At 35.9% G+C, this 12,988-nt stretch overlaps 2 pseudogenes; both read left to right on the forward strand.

Annotated features, from left to right (window-relative positions):
* LOC120209457 overlaps positions 1-5,986 on the forward strand; it is a 10,508-nt pseudogene extending 4,522 nt beyond the window's left edge.
* Positions 5,987-8,218: 2,232 nt separating this feature from the next.
* LOC120209605 lies at positions 8,219-12,980 on the forward strand (annotated as a pseudogene).
* The last annotated feature ends 8 nt before the right edge of the window (positions 12,981-12,988 follow it).

A 12,988-nucleotide genomic window follows, 5' to 3' on the forward strand; every position in this document is an offset into this window, starting at 1 on the left:
ATGTCAGTGGTGATTTTGGGAAGGTTCATCTAGCTGATGATGAAACCTTGAATATCGTCGGAAAAGGAGACATCCGACTAAAGCTGCCAAACCATACCACCTGGAAGCTGACAGGAGTGAGACATATTCATGGCCTCAAAAGAAATCTGATTTCTGTTGGGCAGCTTGATGGAGAAGGATATAGTACAACTTTTTCAGGCTGTGAATGGAAGATTACCAAAGGAGCACTCGTCATTGCTCGTGGTAAGAAGACTGGTACTCTCTATGTAACCTCAAATTTAAAGAATATCATTGCAGTAGCAGATGCTGATGGAAAATCAAACCTATGGCACCAAAGGCTCGGCCATATGAGCGAGAAAGGAATGAAGATACTTCTGTCAAAAGGGAAGCTGCCAGATCTAAAGAATGTAGATGTCGGACTATGCGAGGATTGCATCTTTGGAAAACAAAAGAAAGTCAGTTTTACAAAGATTGGCAAGACTCCCAAGGCAGAAAGGTTAGAATTGGTTCATACTGATGTATGGGGACCATCCCCTGTTCCATCTCTTGCAGGCTCACTATATTATGTCACCTTCATCGATGATTCAACAAGGAAGGTGTGGGTTTATTTTCTGAAGAAGAAATCAGAAGTCTTTGATACCTTCAGAAAATGGAAGGCCATGGTGGAAAATGAGACTGGTTTGAAAGTCAAGCGGTTGAGGTCTGACAATGGAGGAGAGTACAGAGACAGTAGTTTCAGAGATTTCTGCGCAAACAATGGGATCAAGATGGAGACAACAGTTCCCATAACACCGTAGCAGAATGGCGTAGCAGAGCGCATGAACAGAACTCTGAATGAACGTTCCAGAAGCATGAGGATACATGCCGGATTGCCCAAATTTCTATGGGCTGAAGCTATCAACACTGCAGCTTACCTGATCAACCGTGGGCCCTCAGTTCCTTTGGATGGCGGAATACCAGAGGAAGCTTGGAGCAAGAAAGAAATAAACCTTTCACACTTAAGAGTGTTTGGTTGTATTTCTTATGTACACATAAACTCTGCTGAAAGAAGTAACTTGATGCCAAGTCCAACAAATGCGTCTTTGTTGGTTACGGTGGTGATGAGTTCGGTTACCGATTTTGGGACTACGGAAATCGAAAGATCATCAGAAGCAGAGACGTCATTTTCAATGAAAATGTGATGTACAAAGATAGGTCAACCGCAGAATCAAGTAATACCGAAGCTGAAACAAAGGAATTTGCTGAGTTCGAGGATATTTCTGGAAATGATGTTCAGATCAATCCTGAAGCAGTTCAAGAAGAACCACACACACCAGAACTGAGACGCTCCTCCAGAATTCCTAAACCAACCCAACGGTATTCGCCTTCTTTGCACTATTTGTTGCTGACTGACAATGGTGAACCAGAGTGCTATGATGAAGCAATGCAGGTGGAGGATTCAGTCAAGTGGGAGTCTTCCATGAAAGATGAGATGGACTCGCTTATGTCAAATCAGACTTGGGAATTAGCTGAATTACCACCAGGCAAGAAAGCGCTCCATAACAAGTGGATTTACAGGATCAAAGAAGAACATGATGGGAGAAAACGCTACAAAGCAAGATTGGTTGTCAAAGGTTTTCAGCAAAAAGAATGTATTGACTACAATGAAATTTTCTCTCCAGTCGTAAAACTGTCTACAATCAGACTGGTGTTGAAAATTGTAGCTTCGGAGAATTTACATCTCGAGCAGTTAGATGTAAAGACAGCTTTCCTTCATGGTGATTTGGAGGAAGAGATCTATATGAGGCAGCCAGAAGGCTTCATAGAGGCAGGCAAGAAAAACCTGGTATGCAGGTTGAAGAAGAGCTTGTATGGTTTAAAACAAGCTCCTAGACAGTGGTACAAGAAGTTCGATAGTTTCATGAGTAGCAGTGGTTTTACCAGATGCCAAGCAGATCATTGTTGCTACATCAAGAGGTTCGACAATAGTTTCATTATTTTATTGTTGTAAGTTGATGACATGCTCGTTGCAGGCTCAAACATGCAAGAGATCATAAACTTGAAGCAAAAATTGTCGAAGCAGTTTGCTATGAAGGATCTGGGCGCTGCAAAGCAGATTCTTGGGATGAGGATCAAGAGAGACACAAAGTCGGGGACTTTGATGTTATCGCAGGCTGAGTACATCAACAAAGTACTCTCCAGGTTCAACATGCAAGATGTTAAACCAGTAAGTACACCTTTAGGTGTTCATTTCAGACTCTCCAAAGACCAATCACCAAATACGGAGGAATAACGTGCACACATGGTGAAGGTGCCGTATGCCTCAGCAATTGGAAGTCTGATGTATGCCATGGTTTGTACCAGACCAGATATTGCTCATGCAGTGGGAGCTGTTAGCAGGTACATGAATAATCAGGGCAAGGTACACTGGGAAGCAGTCAAATGGATCCTCAGATATCTTCGGGGTACCACAAACAAAGCACTTTGTTTCAAAGGTGGAGATATGATACTGACAGGCTATGTAGATGCTGACTTAGCCGGAAATGTCGACATCAGAAGGAGCACTACAGGGTATGTCTATACTCTAGGAGGAACTGCAGTGAGTTGGGTTTCTCAACTACAGAAGATAGTTGCTCTCTCCACAACTGAAGCAGAATATGTCGTTGTTACGGAAGCCAGCAAGGAGATGGTTTGGCTCCAAAGTTTCTTGGAAGAGTTAGGCAAGAAACAAGAAAACAATATCTTGTATTGCGACAGTCAAAGTGATATCCATCTAGCAAAGAATCCGTCTTTTCATTCCAGGACAAAGCACATACAATTGAGATATCATTTTATCCGGTCTCTTCTGGAAGATGGGATTTTGAAACTTGAAAAGATTAGTGGAGCTCAAAATCCGGCAGACATGTTGACAAAGACGGTGACTACGGACAAACTGTGTTCAGCTTCAGTTGGCATGCTAGAATAACAAGACCAGACATGCTGCTGCATTGATCGAGGTGTGAAGACATATTAAAATCAGTCTTCAAGTGGGAGATTGTTAAAAGTTTCAAAGTTTGGCAACCAACTTTGGAAAATGTTTTTTCAAAGTTTGGTAAATGTTTCTTTGAAAAATGTTTTTCAAAGTTTGGTAAAATTTTGGTAGATGTTTGTTGAAAATAGGAATGGGTAAATTCACTTTAGTCATTGCACTTTAGGGTATTTTCAAAGATTAGTCCCTAAGTTTATACTATAAATACCCTTACCCATTTAGCTTCAAAATCATCCCAAAACATTTCTTTCTTCCTATACTAGAGAGCTTTCTTGTGAGTAGTGAGTGTTTTGTAAACACCTGTAAATTTTCTCTCTTAGTAAAAGATCTGCAGCAGCCCGGAGACGTAAGCACAATTGGCTGAACTCCGTTATCAATTTTCGGGTATTATTTTTCCGCTTTTATTTCGCATTCTCACTAATCTGGTTATAGGGAAATTACTTGTACTCGGTTTATTTTACTAACAGTTTTTTCATGAAATAATGAAAACAACTATGCCACTACAGACATTACCAAAACATATAAGAGGCAGAAAGGACGACATATATTGATATGTACTATATATATATATATATATATATATATATATATATGTATGTATGATTTCATAAGTAACATTGACAAATGTAGAGCACCATAAATAAGCTTTGAACGATCCAATTTCTTCAAATATTTTTTTGGTCTAAGATTGTAAATTCAGTGTATGTATCTGTGCATATCCATGTGATCATTGGACCATTTTCTGCAATTTCAAAAGCTTTTCATGAACACTTCTACAATTCATGTAAATAGTAGTTCTTTTGATTGAGCATGGATTATACTTACTCCTTGTTCATTTGTCTGAGCAGGATTGAGAAGATATAGTGAGGACAACGGCCAATGAACCTCCATTTTTTGAGAAATACAAGGCAATCTTCCAGAGGTCTGCTGACGAAAAGGAGAAATCCATAATTGTTGATGCCATCGAAAAACTCGAACTCCCCCTGATCGATCTCGGTCATTTGAATCTCGGACCACTCGAGAGGCAAGAATGCATAAAAAAGATGGCTCGGAATGGGGTTTCTTTCAAATTGCGAATCATGGGATTCCTGAAGAGCTCCTTACCAGGTTGAAGCAAGAACAAATCAAGGTGTTTCAGCTGCCTTTTGAGAAGAAATCTGAGGACAAGTTTTTGAATTTATCAGTTCAAAGCTATCGTTGGGGGAACCCTCTTGCCGCTAGCTTGAGGAACCTTTCTTGGTCAGAAGTTTTGCATATATTTCTCAATGATATTTCAAAAATGGATGAATACAATAAGCTCAGGCACTCTCTCTCTCTCTCTCTCTCTCTCTCTCTCTCTCTCTCTCTCTCTATATATATATATATATATATATATATATATATATATATATATATATATTTTCTATTAATTTATCTGTACTTTTCTTATCCACTATAGTTGGATTTCATTGTCTTTACATGAAACATAACAAGGAACAACTTTTAGGCCATTCAACCAAAACAAATAAAACAAAAAAGTAACACAGTTCAAAACCTGGTTGTCACACACATCCACAGCTAGTCATTCAACTTTAAATTTCCCTACTTTTTTTTTCTTCAATTGTACAGTTTTTTGTACATTAATTCATGTAAGAACAAACAATGGCAATTCACTAATGTTGCCTTTTTTTTTGCTGAGATATCATTTGTGGAACTATTACTGTTTTATAATTACAATCTTGTATCAGTTTAGTCTTCTTTTTGCAGAAGATTAGTATTCTAACCCTGAACATTTAAAAATGAGTACATTTGTTTCCAATTTCAGAAAACATCTGGAAACCCTAAACTGATATTATCATGGAATAGTAGAGTACTTAATTTCAATTTGGAAGAAAGACCTATTAACATATAGTTAGTTTTTGTTTGCACTTTGTTAATCACAAAATCTCATAGGACAGTTGGTTAAGTATCACAAAATCTCAGTATAGTAGGTTTAAGTACTTGAATAGAACCATATGATTTAGATGTTAAGAGACAGAAAGATACCTAAAGTATCATCTCCAAGCCCCATATGGCCAATGTTGTACATTACACTCCTAGAACCTTATCTTAGTCCTACATATATCTTGTACCTAGTTTGTTTGGTATGTTTGGCCTTACGCTGCCACCTACCCGCCAAACATGTTGATGGCCGTGCCTGTGACTGGTATATCGATCACACTAGAGATCAAATGCCACCCGCTCATGTCCCCCCTTACAGCCGGCAGCCATGTCTTGGCCACCATCCTCATATACTTGATTCTGTCCTATTAGATTAATGATATGATTATTCAAGACCCTTTTTCTTGGCCAGGTCAACCATTGAAGAGTATGCAGAAAAAGCTAATGTTTTGGCACAAACATTGGCTGAACATCTAGCAGAAAGCTTGGGTATCAAAGTGAGTTATTTCCGAAAGAACTACTCGCCGACCTCGATCTCTCTTCGATTGAACCGATACCCTCCGTGTCCATATTCTTCCATGATGTTTGGAATCATCCTTCACACGGATACTGATTACCTAACCATTGTGTCACAAGACCAAGTGAGGGGATTGTAGTTGAAGGGAAATGGAAGATGGGTTAGTGTTAAACCAAATCCTGAAACCCTAGTTGTCAACATAGGTGACTTTTATCAGGTAAACATACATACATCTACATATATGTGTATATATAATGTGATTTATCAATGGAATTGTTGAAATTTTCAAGGTTTTAACAGACATTGAGCAATGGGACATACAAGAGCATAAGACACCGAGTGATTGCCAACCAAGAGTGTGAAAGGTACTCAGCAGAATACTTCTACTGCCCCACATACGAAACAGTGATAGAAAGCTGCAGCAAGCCAAGTTTGTACAATAAATTTAGCTTCAAAGAGTATAGAGAGCAAATCCAGAAGGATGTAAAAGCCACTGGGGACAAAGTAGGGCTTTCTCGGTTTCTTTTGTGAATTGGAAACTTTTAAAATAATGGAATGAACTATTCAACTAACGTATCATAATACGAGATAGCCTATTGAGTAGCCTCAATGATCGAATGAAATGTTGTTCTCTCTTGAGGTCCTAGGTTCAAGCGGTTGTATCTGTAGTGTATGTGTGTATTGTCAATGATTAAGAAATATTATAAACAATTAAACGTATATTACTTTATAATCATCCAGACTCGAACATTATTCATCTTAGAGTGAGATTGCACAAGGCTGTCAATGGCATTTAGTTAGCACTGCCAAAGGGGAACTAGCTGGAAATAAAAGCCCTACCATTGAAGTAGGTTGGAGAAGGACAAAAAGCTCCTCTCCAAGGAGTTCGGCCCCCAACATGGACATGGGGGTTGTGCTTGGTAGGTACGTTTATGTTGGGAAACATCCTACTTTTCATTCACATGCCCAACACCAACATTAATGTTGGATAGGGGTGGCCATGTCTTTGCCTACTTGTATGCTCCACTGGGTCACTGCTCTTGGGTCATTCGGGAAGACCACCTCTCCAATTTTCAATCACGTACACCTATCCGACATTACTATTCTAGTCCTCTCACTTTCATTAAAACTTTACGTTTCACCATGTTAGGTTCAAAATTTACACTAAGTGAATATTAGATAAATACGAACCAATCTACCTCAATAGTTAAAGGGTTGGTTGTTATTTTTAGAGGTTGTGAGTTCGAGCATCATATTATTAAAACTTCTTTAGATTTTCTTCGCAAACATTTTCGTCCAATAGAAAATTATGTAATATGTATATATATATATATATGTTTGTCAAATTTGAAACAAAAAATATGAAACAAATATTTTTGTATTTACAAGTGGAATTTGTGATTACCTTCTTTTTCGTTTTAATTTTTTAAATTCAGATTAATCAAAACTACTATTTAACAAAAAATATATAACATAAATTAACTTTAAATAAGCATATATATATTATTCGTTGCTTGACTTATTACAGGTCTAGTGTCAATCTTGGTCTTATATATGTACACAATTTTTTGTTACATTAAAATGTTTAAAGGATGATAATAACTTTTTTTTTACTGAGCTGGTTTAGTTACTATAAAGATGTGTAGCGAAAACATAATAGATTCGTCGTAAAGATAATATGATAGTTAATAGATAAATAAAATTTAATAATATTTATCGATTTGTGATATAAATATTTCGAACAACGCTTGCTTGCACTTTTTGGTGTGTGTTAGGATATTAATATGGTTAGTTAATATTTGTTATTTTGTTATTTTTGGTGTGTGTTAAAATTATTCAATCGGGTCGATTACCCAACCTGTAATTTTTCCCGGATAACTGAGCCAAGTTTAAACCGAAATTATTTTATAACCGACTAACCGACCCAACCCGAATATATATATATATATATATATATATATATATATATATATATATATATATTACTTTTAAATTATCCTCTTTATTTTAGGTTCTTAATATTTTACTTTGAATTTAAATATAAATCTGTAAATTCTATATAGGTTTTTATACGTACGTTGAAGTTTTAAATTTTTAAAAAAAATATTAATTTGTCAATATGAGATTCAAAGGGAAAAATCATAATTGATATTAATATTTTTAAGGTTTTCAATTGGAAATAAAATTTAATATATATCCAAATATTTATCCTTGAAACTAACTTTAAACCACTTATTTTTTTTGTATGAATTATTTATTATTTATTATGAAATTTTATGTGTTTCATATGTGATTTTTTTAAATATTAAATTAAAAATATATATGAATCGGATACCTATGGTCTGAAAATGCGGATATCTAAACTTAACGGGTCGAGACATAGATTAACATTTATACTATCAGAAGAACCAGGTACCGAGTTTTAAAAACTCATACCTGCGACATTAAACCATGCACATATTCCACACTTGTATTTGTACTCTCTCGAACGATATAAAATGTCAAATGTTGGTCAACAATACAGGGGAGTCAAACGACCGGTTTCGCATGCATAAACTATATTAAGTCAGTTGGTTAACGATCGGCTTAGAAGGATCGATTTGTTATAAATCGATACTATTTATGATCAAATTGTTAGTTTTGAAAATATAAGTGGCGAAATAGAAATTTACTTAAATATGAATGAACATTCATGTAGTTTACCCTTCTAGATATACGCTCTCCTGAAATTCCATTCTACGGAGCTTGTGAAGGCCCCAAAACCCTTCGGAGCCTAAACCCTTTGCCTTTTCAGCCTTCAGCTTCACTGTTCATGTGAGCTTGTAAGACCTCTCTATCAAATGACAGCTTCCAAAGCCAAATCCCTTTCCTCGCTCTTTCAAACCGCCATTAAAAAGACCACCTCCTCCTTACCCACCCGTGACAAAGCCCTAAAACAGTTCGTCTCCGCGATTGACACCTCAACATCACCTTCCTCCACTGAACCTTCCCCTAAACCCACCAAGAAACCAGCCTCTTATAGCACCCTCTACAGCTGGTTGCTACAACCTAGTCCAGGTTTGTTCTAACGTTTAATTTTTTTCCCTTTGGTTATCTGGACATTGGGTTTTGTTGTTTGTGTTGTTTTAGTTTCTGGTGTTTGAGAATTTCATTGAAAAATTTCGTCTTTCAAGTGAAAAATGTAGTTTTTAATATTCTGGGTTTTATAGAATTCAGCAAAGTGAGTGTTTTGGGTTCCGGATATTGAAGAATTCGTTGAAATGTGTTGTTTTTAAGTGAAATTTGTATTGCTGGTGTTTTTGTTCTTTGTGTTGGTTTAGTTTTTGGGTCTAGTGGAGAATTCATTCAGTGAAACGTGTCATTTTGAAGTGTGAAATCTGAAGTCTTGATTTTACTGTGGTTAATGCAGAGAATTTACAGGAGAAGTTTACAGAGGATGTATCTACCATATTATCTGGTAAGTATCTGTTAGTCGTTGACTCCTAGCGTTTGAGTTATGTCCCTTCAGCTTATTGTGAGAAACCCAATGAAAAAAATGAAATTTTGAATGTGTTTTTTTATATTCCTGGTCTAAAGTTGCTCCTTGAAAAACTAATTTACTTGATTTAGTCTTGAGACTGTAAGAGATTTTAAGGAAGTTGTTGCCTTTTATGCAATAAGAGATTGTACTGTACTCTAAATTACGAGGATTTGAGTAAGTTGCTATTATCATGCAATTCAATGGTAATTGCATGTATATAATTGATGCAAGTAGAATGTGTTATTCAATTAGCAATTACATGGATAGGAACCTGAAGTTTTCAGTCATCTAATTTTCTAAATAGCTAAATTTAAAACGTGTTTTCTTCTCTATTTTACTTTGGGAGAAGGAAAGAGGGTTTTAGTTCATTCATCGTGGATTAAGTCATATGTTCTATTCTATGTGCAGTTGGTGCCCCAAGAATATCATGTGATTCCGAAGAAATGATGAATGATGGGAGTTCTTTAGGGAGAGAATTAAATGTACCATGGATTTCAAATTATTCTAACAACAATATATTGCTTAGGCGGAAAGAACTTTCACGTGAAAGGAAACAAAAATGGGTTTACAAGAAAGCTCATGTTGGTCGATTTAATCGGTTAATAAAGGTATGTGGAGATAAACTGGGTACAAAAGCTACTATGGAGGTTTTCGATAAATTAGGAAGAGAGACTGGTTTGAAAGAGTACAATGCTCTAATAGCAGTTTGCCTGGAGAAGGCCAGGACCAGCAATGATGAAGATGATGCTTTGGAACATATGTCTGAGGCTTTTAGAACTTTTAAGAAAATGAGGGAACAGGGCTTTGAGGTAGAGGAGGGCACATATGGTCCAATCCTTTTGTATTTTATTGACAATGGTATGGTAGAAGAGTTCTTTTTTTTCTGTGGACCTATCAAAGAAGGGAATCCGAGTTCTGTTGCAAGGTTAGGCTACTATGAGATGCTGTTGTGGATAGGAGTTGATAATGACGAAAAGATTCAAGAACTTTGTTTTGCAGCTGATGACAAGGAAGTTGATTTTCGATTAAAAGGTATGTTGCTAGGTTCAGATGTTTGAATCATCTTTTAGTTATTATCTAATCATTTTTATTTGAATATATCAAAAAGTTTATTTTCCAGGTAAGCTTTTCCTGCTAATTTTATTTTGGTATTTTTTCATCTTATGCAGTCGAAGAGGCCAGAATTTTACCATTACTGACCTTGCAACATTTTTTCATGTCTTGCAGAAAATTATTTATTAGCACTTTGTGAATGTGGAAGGAAGAAGGACCTCATGCAACTTCTAGAGGTTGTTGATATAACAAGAATTTCATCTATGAACCAAACTGCATATGTATTTGAATCATTGGGGAGGCTATCATTAGATTCATTCGTGGAGAAGTTCCTTTTGACACTAAAAATCAATGGTATGTTATTCGTTCTACTTGTTTTTCTTCTGATGGGTAGGCTCCTAAATCTTGTCTGGTGATGTAATTGGTGAAACCTGGTAACTGATCTGGTTTTCCTTGCAAAAACAATGTTATGTTCTGTATATTTGAAACCATGATTTTCACTGATTGCATTTTCATAATTTTGACTTTTTGATAATTCAGCAATTTTCTATGAATTATTTTCTCGGTGAGAGCTTGGTGAATGCATAAGTTCTGTTTCTACTATCATGTATTTGCTTATTTGATTAGGTCTCTTTACTAGAGTTTTTATTCATTCATCTAATTTCATGTTTAAACTTGTACTAGTTCTTCTTTATGTTTTGACAAACCATTTTAGTACTTATGTTGCATAATAATAAAGATTTTTTGTCTTAATACTTATGTAAGTAATTGAGGAATTTGGTTCTGATGAAAAAACTATGCTTCTTTTCTTGCATGCATTTTTAATGACAAATTTGATAATGCAGATTACGATGTGGTTGATATCTCAAGGCTCATCTTTAGTTATGTCAGTGGCATTCCTAATTTAGCGGTGAGGAACTTCTCATGAAAGCTGCTGGTAATTTCCTTCAGGCTGATTCTATGCAACACATGCAGTTTTGCTTGTTTGTTAAAATGGAAAGTTTGATTGTGCCTATGGCACCAAGAACACTAATAGCAGTGTTCCAACAGTGTTATTGATGTCTTTTGTTGCTAACCAATTTGCTCTGTTGTTGGCTGATGTGGTTTAGGGGAAAACAACACTAATCAGCTGAATCAAGATTCAAGACTGAAAAAGGAAAGTAGAAAGTTGGAACGGGTCGTAGAAACCCTGTAGTTTATCTCTATTTAAACCTTGAAAAATAACTTATACTCCTAGCCCGAGATTTATATGTCTAATAATTATTAAATAAGATTGAAATAAACAAATAACTTAATAGTAAAGCTCCTGCGTAATTGGTGACAATATAATTTCACCAGATTGTTGCCATTTCATGTAGTGAATCCGATTCTGTGAAACTAGCTAGACAGCCTATTAGTTGGAACAACCTTGAGATAAACTAGTGAAAAACTAAAGATAGATCTTGAGCTTTGCAATCAGTGGTTTTTCTTTTTAGTATCTCATGTTCATTTCTGGAAGCAATGCCTCCTTTACTTTTAATCGATAAATTTGAGATTTCTGAGGTGACCTGCCAGTTTCTTGTTCATGCTTAAACTATTGATATGTGTCCTGATTGTAAGCTGTCTTGCTTGTGAATGATTTTCGCCACTTGCCTGTAAGTTCTTTTAATTATTTGGGAGTTAAAAAGGGTTTCCGTAAGTAATCAAGTCGTTTTCTTGTCTTATAGCTTCTTATTCATTTTGTCTCTGTACCCTCATTATCTATTGTAGGTTCATGATTTGTTTCTGAAATTCAAAAGCTTGCACATGAAATTCAAGATAACACCTTCATCTGCATCATATGAGAAGCTCATTACCTTTTGCTGTGAGGTATACAAGGTATGTCGATATTTATTTCAAGTTGAAGGAGCAACAAGTCCAAATTTTAATCCTTTTAGAACCATAATGACAGTTAAATTGTTCTAGGGCTGTTGCTTCTCTCTTTAGTAGTGAAAAAATTACAAATAAAATTTGATGGCAAAATTTTATGGGATTTGTACTAGGGCTTTGTAATGTCATAACTCATAACGAGATGTAGGGAAGCTTGAAAGGATGGGATATGTGGTTTCCTATTGTTAACCAAATGTTTGGCCTATCACGTTTCATTATTGTAATGTAGGTTCATTTGGCTCTTGACATAGCTGATGAGATGTGTGAAGCGGATTTGAGCTTGTCTATAGAGACACTACATAGCATATTGTAGCTTGTGAAGAGACTTATGAGTATAATTTGGTAAGATATATTAAACGCTATTGTGCTTCGTTATTTTCTTTTCTTTTAGTGCCGCATACTGTACGCGTTTAAGTGTCTTTTACTTCAATATTCATCCCAAGGGTCACATTTTGAGGTCATTGGCTAATTCATACAAGTTTTACTCAGTAAAAAGTATATTAGTTCATTTGTTAGAATTTGATATTGCTTAGGATAAAAGGTTTAAGGGCTGAGTCTTTCTGAAAAGTTGCCCATGGGTGTCATTGATTCATGCTCCTTTCGGATTATCCTGTTATTTGATTATTTGCTAGTATCACGATCCTGATTTGTTTTGCTTTTTTTTTTTCATGATAAGGTTCGGCGAATTTATGATCTGATTTGCCACCATAACTTGAAGCCCAACAGTGAGACCTTCAGGAGTATGATAAGTTTGTCTGTGAGAATGAAAGATGTAAGTTGCAGTGCAGCTTCTCTTCAGCCCCTTTTTTGTCTACAAATATGTGCTGCTTGTTGATGTTTTCTTTTTTCCGTTTATTTCTACACGGTCCAGTTCCAAGCCGATGTTTTCCTGTGTTTGACTGCTTAAATAAGTTGTATGCATTTTTATACTAAATGCAGTTCAGCGGAGCATACACAATGCTCGATGACATGAAGAAATTCAATGTCACCACATGTAGTATGTATAATACAATACTGGCTGGATACTTTCGAGAGTAACCTTTTTTGAATCCCGAATATTCGC

The sequence above is a fragment of the Hibiscus syriacus genome, unplaced genomic scaffold (assembly GCF_006381635.1).
Source record: "Hibiscus syriacus cultivar Baekdansim isolate YM2019G1 unplaced genomic scaffold, ASM638163v2 tig00000656_pilon, whole genome shotgun sequence".
NCBI classification, from domain to species: domain Eukaryota; kingdom Viridiplantae; phylum Streptophyta; class Magnoliopsida; order Malvales; family Malvaceae; genus Hibiscus; species Hibiscus syriacus.